At 35.9% G+C, this 14,836-nt stretch overlaps 1 pseudogene; it reads left to right on the top strand.

Annotated features, from left to right (window-relative positions):
* The window catches only part of LOC107895625 (agamous-like MADS-box protein AGL80), a 37,649-nt pseudogene extending 35,267 nt beyond the window's left edge, over nucleotides 1–2,382 (top strand).
* Nucleotides 2,383–14,836: the final 12,454 nt, after the last annotated feature.

Raw genomic sequence — 14,836 nt, 5'->3', positions numbered from 1 at the left:
ACGCGACCGTGTGATGGCTTGGCTAGCCGTGTGCGACACACGATCTGGATTGAATTAGGTCGTCTGGGCCACACAGGCTTGTGGGCCCATATAGATAGTCTATATGGATGTGTGGGATTCTAGACCAGGCCTTGTGATCCATACAGCCAAGGCAAATTTGGGCTATGTGGCCACACGTGTGTGGGCCCACACGAGCAGGCCACATGGGTGTGTCAGCCCATTTTCACTGAATTGATTGCTAGGGTTGCACGGGCCACCCAAGTCGACTGTTAACCTACTGTAGGGTAGGTAAGCAATACTGAGACCTCTAATTGTGTGAACTGACTGATTGATGGATGGATATATATATTGAGTATGATGATATTATGCATGTATGCATTTATTGATTATATGTACCGTTATCATGAGATAACATGTCATGTATTGTATATTGTATTGCATGGGGTTGGGTTGATTTTATTTGGAGGAATTGTACTGAAAGGCTCTTAAGCCTAATATAATGGCATCTCAGCTGCAAACTACTGTTTTGTGCCGCATTTGGTATTACCTGGAGTGTAGGGATGGGTGGGTTGATTCAAAACCCATATGGAGTGTAGGGTTGGACGGTGATGGTGTGTAAAGGCTGGTTGGGTAGGACTTGGTTACTGAATACTGTATATCTATTTCTGATACTATGATGGGCTAAGAAACTTGTGCATACTGATACTGATACTGAGTTGGGCTAAGGCCCAACCGTTCTGATACTGAAAGAGGCTTAGGCCCAAGACTATTTTTGACTGTGCCCTGTGTTTACTGCTTTTTTTCTGTAGGATTACACACTGAGTTTACATAAACTCACCCCTCCCTGTTTAATGTGCACATGCAATCCTCAGACCTAGCCGGATCGGTGCAGCGGAGGACTCGATGGTGACCATAATTTTTGGACTTTTACGATTTATAATTTATGATTTATGGTTTTAGTTATCGCGGTTTATTTGGATGTAAATTGGGGACTTTTTGGGACTTTGGCTTAAATTTCATTTTTATTTATTTTATGGATTTATAACTGCTAGACGTAGGAAAACTCAGCTTTCGTAAAGGCAAAGTTTTCTCTAAACACACGATTTACTCAAAACGGTTTTAAAAGCTTTCACAATGAATGATGTTTAAAACAATCAATTAAACGAGTAAATATTTTGGAATTAATAAGAGATAAGAAAATTAATTAAACGGAAATAGAGTTATCATAGAAACTTAGTTTTCAAACAACCTATCATGTGATATTACTAGATTCAGCCATAACGTCTGGGCCAGGTTTGGGGTGTTACCTTTAGTAGTATCAGAGCTAGGTTACAAAACTTGATCATGGATTTTGGGTTTTAAACCTTGTTTTGAGAATTTATTTTCAAATGATTTGACTGAGTATGTGGTACATCATGTCTCCAGCATCGATCCTGTAAGTATTTTGGAACTGATTTTTGTTTAAGCTGAAAATGTTATCATATTCTGAAACTACTGTAGGTAGTAAACTATGAGAAAACTCTAGTTAGTACATATTGGAAACTATAGTTAAACTAAAACTATAGAAATTACTAGAGATTACGACAAACGAAAACAAACTCTGAACTTATGATACTGCTTTACATAAAACATCTGTTAATAAATACTGAAAACTTAATTGATTCATAAAATTCGTAATACAGATAATCTGATTAGACATGATTGCACGAGGTATTCGTGGACGAGGTACTAGAGGCCGACGTAGAGGCAGTCGAGGGGTTCGAGCTGTGTCCTCTTCTCTGGGTAGTATACCGAATATGCCAATGTCACTTGCTACTGAGACTGGGTCTCAAAACACATGGCTGGGGATGATGTATTGTCCCTGGCTATCTTAATGACATTGGAGAGGGCTGCTAGGCCCAATACTAGATTTGGGAGCCGAGCGTCGGTTACGAAATGACTCTGTTCCAATGGAGCTGAGCTCTTTAGGGGTGTCACTGAGGTCGCCCTAATGTGGCTGAACACTAGATTGAGGCCACAGAGAGGATCGCAGAGGATATAGATTGCACCCCCGAGCAGAAATTAAAGGGTGCAGTCTCACTGTTGCGGGATGAGGCTTATCAGTGGTGTCTGACTGTTAAGGGGGGCACTCAGCCCGAACGTCTGACTTGGGAGTTCTTTAAGACTACCTTCCAGGGGAAATATGTAGGGCCGAGCTATGTGGATGGCCGTAGGAGGGAGTTCCTGAACCTTACTCAGGAAGATCAATCTGTGGCTGAGTATGAGGCCGAATTCCTGCGACTAAGCCGCTGTGCACGAGGTATGGTGGCGACTGAGTATGAGCGATGTGTCTACTTTGAGGATCGCCTCAGGGATAATTTGAGAGTCCTAATAGCTCCGTAGAGGGAGCTTGATTTTTCTTCACTGGTTGAGAAGGTGAGGATCACCGAGAAGGTTAAAAGTACTGAGAGCCAAAGCCATGACAGAGAAAAAGGTAAGAATAAGAGGGATTCAGAGCCCTCGAGTACTGTGTAGAGGCCAAAGAAAAAGGCCAAAACTAATGGGCCGTTAGAGCTGGGCCTCTTGTTACTACAATTGGAATGCAGCCATGTGTCGATTGTGGTAAATGCCATCATGGCGAGTGTTGGAGGAGGACTAAGGTGTGTTTGAGGTGTGGGTCACTAGAGCACCGCATTCGGGAATGTCCACTGAGGGCCGATCAGATGCAAGCTCTGGGTACTGGCACTGCATAGCCACAGAGGGTAGTTCAGCAGCCACTTAGGGGTCGTGGTTAGGCTAGAGGTGGTAATAGTATGGGCAGTTGTCAGAGAGTACCGGGCAGAGGTGCTAGACAGACTGAGGTGAGGTAGGCTACTCTTGTTTACACTGCACATCGCCGAGAGGACAGAGATGCTCTATATGTCACCACGGGTATGTTTCTTATTTATGATGTGCCTTACATTGCATTGATAGATATAGGATCTAGGCATTCCTATGTTGCCTGCTTTGTTTCCAAATATTTGGTGATTTTGGTTGAGAGTACTTCTAGTGAGGTGACTGTGCTGAGCCCGCTGGGGTAATCTATTAGAGTTAGCAAACTGTATAGGTATGTTTCTTTAGAGGTTCAGGGGATGGTATTTTTGGCTGACTTGATGTAGCTTCTGTTTGGGGAGTTTGATCTAATTTTGGGGATGGACTGGTTGGTCAAGCATCGTGTAAGCTTGGATTGTATGACTAAGAAGGTTGTCTTGAGAATTGAGGAGGATCTTGAGGTAGTTGTGATTGGAGAACGCTAGAATTATTTGTCTAATGTGATCTTTGCACTAGTGGCTGACAAATTGGTTCACAAGGGATGTGAGGCATACATGGCCTATATTAGTGGTTCCGTTCCTAGGGATTCTACTGTGAAGGATATCCGAACTGCAAGGGATTTTTTAGACGTTTTTCCTGAGGAGTTACCAAGTTTACCTTCGAATCGAGAAGTGGAGTTTGGGATTGAGCTTTTGCCTAGTATAGTTTCGGCGTCTATCGCTCCCTACCGAATTGCATCGAAGGAGCTTATGGAGCTTAAGGCTTAAATTCAAGAGTTGTTGGATCGTGGGTTCATTCGCCCTAATGTGTCTCCGTGGGGAGCACCGGTACTGTTTGTTAAGAAGAAGAATGGATCCATGAGGATGTGTATTGACTATCGGCAACTGAATAAGTTGACCATCAAGAACAAGTATCCATTACCAAGGATCGATAATTTGTTTGACCAGTTCCGAGGGGCATCTGTGTTCTCTAAGATTGACTTGCATTCTGGTTATCATCAATTGAGGGTTAAGGAGGCTGATGTGCATAAGACTGTATTTATGACTTAACATGCTCACTTTGAGTTCTTAGTGGTGCTATTTGGACTGACTAATGCACCAACAGCTTTCATGGATTTGATGAATCGAGTGTTCTAGCCCTTCCTGGATCGGTTTGTAGTGGTGTTCATTGATGACATACTGGTTTATTCAAGGACTGAGGATGAGCATGACGAGCTCCTCAAAGTGGTTCTTTAGACTTTGAGGGAAAAACAGCTCTATGCTAAGTTTAGCAAGTGTGAGTTTTGGTTACGTGAAGTAACATTTTTGGGTCGTGTGGTGTCTGCTGAGGGGGTTTGAGTTGATCCTCAAAAGATTGAGGTTGTATTGGATTGAAAGTAACCTAAGAATGCGTCTGAAATCCACAGCATTTTGGGGCTGGCAAGTTATTGTCGATGATTTGTTGAAGGCTTCTCATTGATTGCAGTACCCTTAACTAAGTTGCTACGTAAGGATGTACCATTTGTCTAGTTTTTTGTGCAACAAGAGAGCTTTCAAAAGCTCAAGACTGTACTGACTGTGTAATGCCCCTTACCCGTATCTCAGGTTGGGACAGAGTACGAGGCATTACCGGACATACATACAATTGTTCAAACAAAACCAGGCTATAAATTTTTCTTTTAATTCAAAAGACATTCAAACATATGTGGGATGTCCCTTGTATGGACCTAGAGGTCCAAAACATACATCAGAAATAGTTCAGGACTACACTGAAAAATTTAGAGAAACTTGGGAAATTTTCTTAAATGCAAAGTCATGCGCCAGTGTGAAAAGGGGACATGCCCGTGTGCTCTTGACATGCCCGTGTCCTCAGGCCGTGTAACTCTCTGACTATGACGTCAGAACCAAAATAAGGTCACACGGACACGTCACATGCCATGTGGCTAGGCCGTGTGGCCAAATAAAATTAAATGATTTTTCATAAAAATGGTGTAGACTTTACACGGCCAGAGTACACAACAATGTGGTTAGGCTGTGTCTCTCACACGGTTAAGAGAAACGCCCGTGTCTTAGCCCATGTGTTAACTACTGGGCATTCTGACTTATAAAATTAGGGTGCAAGGGACACACGGCCAGATCACACGCCCGTGGGGCAGACCGTGTGTCACACACGGCCTAGACACACACCCGTGTGTCTACCCATATGGACAATTTCAAGGCTATTTTCCAAGCCTTTTTGCTACCCTTTAAAACCTCACTCATTTATACATGTTTTCAGCATGCAACGAATCACATTTGAACTATTCTAATATCCAAATCCATGATTAAATTGTATCCCTAATACCTCTATGCACTATCTCGATTTTTACATGCATTTCCTAATCTTTTCATACCAATTCATGACCTCTAGGTTTTTATATCCTTTTTTCCAACTTTACATATTTATAGCATTGTTGTGGTCATACTCATTGATCATGGACCATTCACCAAATAAACATGCCATACCTTACATCCATCATTCACAAGCAACCACATCAACATGAACACATTGCATGCATACATAATTAATGAGGGTTACAACCCAATAGTAACATATTAGCCATATCTCATGGCCATATACAAAATAATTCATGATCTATCATGAGCCATTACACTTGGCTAATTTAAATGACACATATAACCAAAAGATAAGTTACCCTATACATGCCATTATATCAAAATGAATAGTTCCTTTATACCCAAAACGAGATTGCTGATAGTGCGATCAAACTCCCACCGTCCTCTAACCTTCACGAGTCTAAGTGTTCTATAAGATAAGGAAAAGTAAAAAGGGGGTAAGCATTCCATTCTTAGTAAGTTCATGTAACGGAAAGTAAAATTACTGGTCATTTTAACACATAATCACAATAAGCCATGTTACCTATCAATTATAAATAATTTCCCTAAACACATGCACTCAATGAACAAGTTAGTCACATAAATTTTCAAGATCCATAGTTGAGCTCATCACACCATATACATATTCAAATTTGTATTTCTCATGTTATTTACAAATATTTTATCTAGTGAATCCTTGAATTCCCGATGGATATTTAATAACTTAGTGTGCTCTATGTGTACTATTTTATTAACCTTCAATTCATATCCAGTAGTACCCTATCAGGTACACTCTCGAGCCACATCTCTTACAGCAGAATTACCAGTCCAGGCTAAATTCTAGCTGTTCTATGTACTCTAAGGGCCTTTTTGGATTACCAGTCCAAGCTAAATCCTTTACATGATAAAGAATACCTTACAGAGTCTAATCTAGATTACCAGTCCATGCTAAATCCAGTCAACTAGGATTACCAGTCCAGCTTAAATCCTAATTGAAACGTAAGCTCAATAGGCTCGTTTTAGGATTACCCGTCCAGGCTAAATCCTTTCCATAATGAGATTAATGGATTACCCGTCTGGGCTAAATCCTTTCTGCAACACATGCAGGATCCCATTTCTCATGAGAAGTGACCTATCCATCAGAATTCCATATTCAAACAGATTCTTACCCATTTCAATCAATTTCGTATAGGCATTTTCATACAATTCATTATTTATGCATTTCACATTCAATTCAACACGACAATTAAAGTTGACATGCATAAACATCCAATTAAGTTGCACGAACTTACATGGATGATGTCTCGGGTATAGATTTCGACTATTCCAAAACCTTTTGTTTTCCATGATCTACTTCCGGAATTAGTCTTTCTAAGTCTATATAAACAATTTAAATTATTAATTCATCACATTCTTCAAATTCATCTCGAAAACTCACTCTATGGCAAAATTACCTTTTTACCCCTAACTTTACACATTATTACATTTTAGACCCTAGGCTCGTGTAATGAAATACATGCATTCCCTTAATTTTCCAAGCCTATCCAAATTATATTCTAGATTATAACAGCCTACATTTTCCTTTATTTCACTTTTCTACTACCCACTCTTACATCTTTTGCAACTTGGTCTTTTTTAGGTGTTTCCATGGAAAACCACTTGACAAAATATGTTTATCATACATCAAACCTTCATATTCCTCCATTAAATAGCAAAATACAAACATGTCACACATGGGTAAGTTCTTTAATATGAACCCTAACTTAAAATAAGGGTAGAAATGGCTAAAACATGCTTCAAGGATCTCAAAAATATAAAGAACATCAAAAATGGGGCTAGGGAGCACTCACAATCAAGCTTGTAATGTTGAAAACCCTAGCTATGGAGCCCCTTGAATTTTCAGCACACCATGAAGAAGATGGACAACATTATTGCTTGATTTTTCCCTTTTTATTCTTTAATTAACCAAATGATCAAAATGCCTTTAAGGCCTTTCTTTAAAATTTTACCCTTGCATGCCCTTTTTTTCCAAATTTTTAGAACTTGGTCAAATTACTATTTGAGGACCTCTAATTTATAATCCAACTCAATTTCATGCTAAAAGCTTCTGCAACTCAAGTTTTACATATCTTGCAATTTGGTCCCTAATGTCAAATTGAGCATCTTAGGCATAGAATTTCTCCATGAAATTTTTGCTAAGCATACATTCTCATCCTAGACCTCATAATAATCAAGAAATAATTATTTCTATGTCAGATATGTGGTCTCAAAACCACTGTTCTGACTAGGCCCTAAATTGGGATGTTACAGATTGAGGCTCCTATTCTAATACAGCCTGAACCTGGGAAGGAGTTCATGGTGTATAGTGATGCATCACATGTCAGTTTGGAATGTGTGTTGATCCAGGAGGGTAAGGTGGCAGTATATACGTCTCATCAGCTTAAGGCGTATGAGGCAAACTACCCGATGCATGATTTAGAATTGCCCGCCGTAGTTTTTGCTTTGAAAATCTAGAGGCACTATCTTTACGGTGAGAAGTGCATTATCTACGTAGATAAAAAAAAGCCTCAAATACCTCCTGACTTAGAAGAAGTTGAATCTTAGGCAGCATAGATAGATTGACCTGCTTAAGGACTATGATTGTACTATTGAGTACCATCCTGGTAAGGCTAATATGGTGGTCGATGCACTGAGCTGTAGGGCGATGACAGATCCGAGAGCAATGTTTGCTCGACTTAGCTTGTTCGACGATGGAGTTTATTAGCTGAGCTGCAAGTGAAACCAACTTGGATCGAGTAGATTAAAGGTAAACAACTGGAGGATGAGTCTTTGGGTCTTCGGTTCTGACAGGTTGAGGGTGGTAGTACTTCAGACTTTGGGTTGAACTCTGATGGTATGTTGTGTCTCTGAAGTCGGATATGTGTGCCGAATTGTAACATCTCGAAATAGGGCCTAAATGGAATAGTGGTTGCGACACCACAAATCTGAGATAGAAAAGTTTATTTCGATTAATTTTTTTATGATTTACCGAGTGATTAGATGCATGTGTTAGAGTATTGATAAGAAATTTTATAGATTGCATGTTTAATTTACCTATTAGGGCTTATTTGCAGAAATTACTGTAACAGCCCGATTTAGGGCCTAAACAGGAAAATGGTTTTAGAACCATGAATTTGAAGTCAAAAAATTTATTCCGATTAAGTTTTAAGATTTATTTATTGATTAAAATATTGTGTAAAAATATCGTTAAGAAATTTTACTGTTAAAGTGCTTAATTGGACATTTAGGACTAAATTGCAAAAGTTGCAAAATATGTTTTCTAATTCATAAGTACTTGATTGAAATAGGGGTTTAAAGAGGATGTCCTTAAATAGTAATTAGACCATTATATTTCATTTGGACAAAAATGGGCATGAATAAGACAAAATTTTAAAGAAAGGCCTTAAGGGCATTTTAGTCATTTGGTAATTAAAAGAAATAAAAAGGGAAAATAAGGCCAAAATTGACTCATCTTTTTCATGGAGGCCGAAATTAGCATGGGGAAAGCCATGGCTAGGGTTTTCAAGCTTTCCAAGCTCAATAGTAAGTCCGTTCTAGCCCCGTTTTCCAAGTTCTTTATATTTTTGGAATCTCGATAACTTGATTAAGCTTATTCTAGCAATAATTTAAGCTAGGGTTCATATTTGGAAAATTACCCATAGGTGAAATGTGTTTATTTTGATGTTTTATGGTAGAATATGATGGCTGAAATTATGTTAAACAACTTTTGCTAAGCGGTTTTAAGCAAAAATGAGTAAAATGGCTTAATCGGTAAAATTTGTTATTGTTCATAACTATGTGTTAGAGTGAGAATTTGATGTTTCCATAGAAGAGAAAAATGATCAGCATATCATGAAACATAAGAATAAGGAATGAAGTTTAATTCCCGAGCCTAGGGGTAAAAGTGTAAATATGCAAAAGTTTAGGGGCAAAATTGTAATTTTTCCAAAGTTTGAGTTAAGGACTGTTTTGAATAGTACATTAATTAAATAAGTAAAATATGATGTTTTAGATCCTAGAAAATGAGATTTGAACCTAGGATGGGAGAAAAATCGAAAATCGGGAAAGTTGGTAAATTGACCATTTTAGTATCGAGGTAAGTTCATATGTATAATAAGCATTAATTTATGCATGTTTCAATGTAAAATTAATACATTTACTATGATTGCCGAGGTGTTGAAAGTAAGTATATACATGTGTAACTTATGAGTAATATGCTTGATATGCGATTGGAAATTGGAAAGATTGTTATGGGTAAGTGATGAATACAATTGAAGTGTGAAAGATCAAAATTGACAATAAAACTGTTATGGATAGTTGCAATGACGAGAATCTAAAATTTTAACAAAAATAGTAGAAATTAAATCAGAGACTTAATGAGCTATCAAATTAAAGCTTAATGAGTCTGCTTTCATATAATAGAAACAGAGCAAGCAAAGAAATTCTATATTCTGAGATATTTAAGTTTCTCTGAGACTGGTTCAGAATGACTACGTGATCCCCTGTTTTGAATTTGAAAAATCATTAAAAATTGTAAAAAAATAATTATGGGATATAATTTATATGTTTGAAATTATTAATGAGTCTAGTTTAAAATAAAATAAACAATAACATCATATGAGTTCTGTAAGAAGAGAAAATTTATTTGGAGTGAAGAGTGGTCAGGGCAGTTGAGCAGTGAAACAGGGGTAAATTCAATGAATAAACTGTACTAATTGGCTAGACCAAAAATTATGAAAATTTTATTGTAAGAGTATACATGAATCTAGTTTCAAGGAAAATTAACGGTTTGTAATTTTGAGTTTTGTAGCTCTAGTAAGAAATAATTTAGCTGCTGGTACTCTACTAGATAGCTTATTTTGAACCTGTTTATAATTGTAATAGTGAAAGTATGTGTGTTTGTGATGGTAATGTTCCGGGAACATATTGTGACTTTGTTTAATGCATGATAATGTATTTTTTATTAATATTTACATATTTACTTACTAAGCTATAATGCTTACTCCCTTCCTTTCTTTTTTCCTATAGTGTCGCAGATGTTAGCTCGAGTTGGAGGTCGCCGGAGGTTAAATCACACTATCAAACTATTGATCGATATATAAAGGATTTAAAGTATTTTTAAGTCTTTGGCATGTATGGGGACTCGTTTAATTATTATTAAGTTGCTAGGAGTTGGCCTAAAATACTGACCTATGTTATTTGAAGGTCTCTATTGTATAAAGTCATTTAATGTAGATAGTCTTGAATATGTTTGAAAAGTTTAAAATTGATGAAATTTTATGTCTCGATTTTTAAATGATTACAAGTACTCAACTAAATGCACCACTCCTTACCCGTGTTCAACGCCGGAACAGGGTACGAGGCATTACCGGACTTAATCACTAATCATCGTATAAAAATCGATTCATAATTTCACTCTAATTTAAAACTTTTTCAAACTCATTCAAGCTGTCCCTTAAAAAGGGCTTACAAGGCCCATATCATGCTTTAATTCAACCACACACATAGGCAAGCATGCACATTCATAAATTGCATCATTTAATTAATAACATAATCAAGACTATCAATATTAAATTATTTTATACAATAGAGACATTCAAATAACACAGGTTAGTATTTTAATCCAATTCCTAGCAACTTAATAACAATTAAACGAGTCTCCATACATGCCAAAGACTTAAATACTTTAAAACCTTTATATATCGATCAATAGTTTGATAGTGTGATTTAACCTCCAGCGACCTCCAACTCGAGCTAACATTTGCTACACTATAGGAAAAAGGAAAGGAAGGGAGTAAGCATTATAGCTTAGTAAGTAAGTATGTAAATATTAATAAACAATACATTATCATACTTTAAACAAAGTCACAATATGTTCCTGGAATATTACCATCACAAACACACATACTTTCACTATTACAATCATAAACAGGTTCAAAATAAGTTATCTAGTAGAGTACCAGCAGCTACAGAACTCCAAATTACAAAATGTTAATTTTCCTTGAAACTAGATTCACATATATTCGTACCATAAAATTTTCAGAATTTTTTGTCTAGCCAATTAGTACATTTTATTCATTGAAGTTACCCCTGTTTCACTACTAAACTGTTATAGCCACTCTTCACTACGAATTAATTTTCTCCTCATACAGAATCCAAAGGATGTTATTATTTATTTCATTTGAAACTAGACTCATTAAAGATTTCAAGCATATAAATTATATCCCATAATTATTTTTTTACAATGTTTAATGATTTTTCCAAGTCAGAACAGGGGATCACATAGTCATTCTGAACTAGTCTCTCAAAAACTTAAATATCTCAAAATATAGAATTCCTTTGCTTGCTCTATTTTTGTTATATGAAAATAGACTCATTAAGCTCTAATTTGATATCTCATTCAGTCTCTGATTCAATTTCTATTATTTTTGGTAAATTTTTAGATTCACGTCACTACAACTATCCAGAACAGTTTTATTATCAATTTTGATCTTTCACACTTCAATTGTATTCATCACTTTCCCATAACAATCTTTCCAATTTCCAATCACATATCGAGCATATTGCTCATAAGTTACACACGTATATACTTACACTTATCATCACAAAGTCATACACAATTTCATTTAATCAATTTCCCAGTTGAACGCTTCGGAATAATAACAGATACGCGATGGTATTGCACACAACCCACCTTGAAAATCAAGCTCTCTTGTACACATAGTGGCCTTCACTTAGCACCACTCATGTGACCTAGCTTGATTGTACACATAATTTTGGCTCTCTTGTACACATGGTGAACAATTAGTACCACCCATGTGACCTAGCCAATTTATCTCGTAGCTTTCTTGTCTACATGGTGTCCTTCACCTGGAACCACGCATGCGACCTAGCTACATATATCCCGTAGCTCTCTTGTCTACATGGTGTACACATAGTATCACCCATGCGACCTAGCTACATCATAATGTCTCATAGCTCTCTTGTACACATGATGTGCACTCAGCACCATACATGTGACCTAGCTACATACCATCTGTATCATCCAATCTTTCCGAAGGTTCAACCGGGATTTCTCTCTCTTTCTAATACTTGATTCCATACTTCCAATAGTCAATTATGATTCAAAAATCAGCTACAATGCATAAAATATGCTGAAATACAAAAACATACAAACTTACATACTTTCTCATTTCCATGTCGAATTAATATTCAACATTTAAATCATCATAATTATACTTACTTTCAACACCTCAGCAATCATAGTAAATATATCAATTTTACATTGAAACATGCATGAATTAATGCTTATTATACATATGAACTTACCTCGATACTAAAACGGTCATTTTACCAACTTTCTCGATTTTCAAATTTTCTCCCATTCTAGATTCAAATCTCCTTTTCCGGGATCTAAAACATCATATTTTACTTATTTAATTAATGTACTATTCAAAACAGTCCTTAACTTAAACTTTGACAAAATTACAATTTTGCCCCTAAACTTTTGCATATTTACACTTTTTCCCCTAGGCTCGGGAATTAATCTTCATCCCTTATTCTTATTTTTTATGACATGCTGATCATTTTTCCCTTCTATAACAACATCAAATTCTCACTCTAACACATAGTTATGAACAATAACAACTTTTACCGATTAAGCTGTTTTACTCATTTTTGCTTAAAATCGCTTAGCAAAAGTTGTTTAACATAATTTCAGCCTTCATATTCTACCATAAAATATCAAAATAAACACATTTCTCCTATGGGTATTTTTCCAAATATGAACCCTAGCTTAAATTATTGCTAGAATAAGCTTAATCAAGTTACCAGGATTCCAAAATCGTAAAGAACTTGAAAAACGGGGCTAGAACGGACTTACTATTGAGCTTGGAAAGGTTGAAAACCCTAGCCATGGCTTCCCCCATGCTAATTTCGGCCTCCATGAAAAAGATGAGTCAATTTTGGCTTTATTTTCCCTTTTTATTTCTTTTAATTACCAAATGACTAAAATGCACTTAAGGCCTTTCTTTAAAATTTTGTCTTGTTCATGCCCATTTTTGTCCAAACGAAATATAATGGTGTAATTACTATTTAAGGACCTCCTCTTTAAACCCCCATTTCAATCAAGTACTTATGAATTAGAACACATATTTTGCAACTTTTGCAATTTAGTCATAAAAGTCCAATTAAGCACTTTATCAGTAAAATTACTTAACGATATTTTTACACAATATTTTAATCAATAAATAAACCTTAAAACTTAATCGAAATAAATTTTTTGACTTGAAATTTGTGGTTCTAAAACCATCGTTCCGTTTAGGCCCTAAATCGGGCTGTTAAGCAACTTCTGCAAATAAGCCCTAATAGGAAAATTAAACATGCCATCTATAAATTTTCTTATCAATACTCTAACACATGCATCTAATCACTCGGTAAATCATAAAAATTAATCGAAATAAACTTTTCTATCTCAGATTTGTGGTTTCGCAACCACTATTCTATTTAAGCCCTATTTCGAGATGTTACATTTCTCCCCCCTTTAGGGATTTTCGTCCCCGAAAATCTTACCGGTAAAAAGATTCAATATCTTTTCTCAAAATTTCTTAAACATCTCCCAAAAAAATTTCTTCAAAGCAGTACTTTAAAAATCACCCCACTATCAAATTGAAATCCAATATAACTAAGTTTCAACTCGATATGACCTCTATATTAATCGAAAACTATTTCCAATTCTCACATTTGGTTTCACTTTTTTTTAACCAAAAACTTTGCATTCATCTATTAATACAGCTCAATCATTATTCTTCTGTCTAACTTTATCATTACTAAATCCATATTATCTCATTCATAATCAAAATTTATTTTTTTAAAAAATCCAGCAATCATATACTTTAAGCATCATACCTGGATGAGTTAATTAACTAAGTCTAATCTTTCTTTAACTGTAACATTTCAGAATTCATAAAACCTTCATATTAACCTGACATCTTTTCTGCAACTGAGTTTATTTATCAAACCATTCTCAAACGCTATCACATTGTCAGTTAATCTTATTGAAAGGGGGTGAGGTCGTAACACTTCTAACTTGCCTCTTATATATTCATGCATATAACTTAACACTCATCAATATATATATAATTTGCTTCAAATAACTCAACATGCATATTCATTTTACACAACCCTCCTATCATCTTATACAAACAAATACACTTATACATGCGTTCATAATTCTCAAATAGAATTACTCATAACATTCATTTAATTTCACAAGTTACACTCATAGCATCACACAATTTCCAATCAACATGTACACTTATCATAACATAAACTTTCCCTTCATCTCATCTTTCATATTCCAAGAGAAATTCTTATTCACGACTCATTCATTATCACATAAACATCATGAACTAGTACTCTTACCTTTTACGAGTCTCATTTGATCTTAATATTTCACAGTTATACAATTCACTTTAGATAGACTTACACACATATTCATATTTTAAAACAAATGCACTCAAACATACATTCCACAAATTTGAGTAAATCTATTTATCACATTCACTTAGGCAAATAAGTTAGACACATAATATCATATCAATGTCAAACGAGCATGGATGAGTTTATAACGAGGTAAACTTTCGTTTCTTTTC

Source organism: Gossypium hirsutum, chromosome A03, assembly GCF_007990345.1.
Source record: "Gossypium hirsutum isolate 1008001.06 chromosome A03, Gossypium_hirsutum_v2.1, whole genome shotgun sequence".
Taxonomy (NCBI): Eukaryota; Viridiplantae; Streptophyta; class Magnoliopsida; order Malvales; family Malvaceae; genus Gossypium; species Gossypium hirsutum.
Note: the sequence above shows the minus strand (reverse complement) of the source record. Positions and strands in the feature narration are given on the sequence as shown.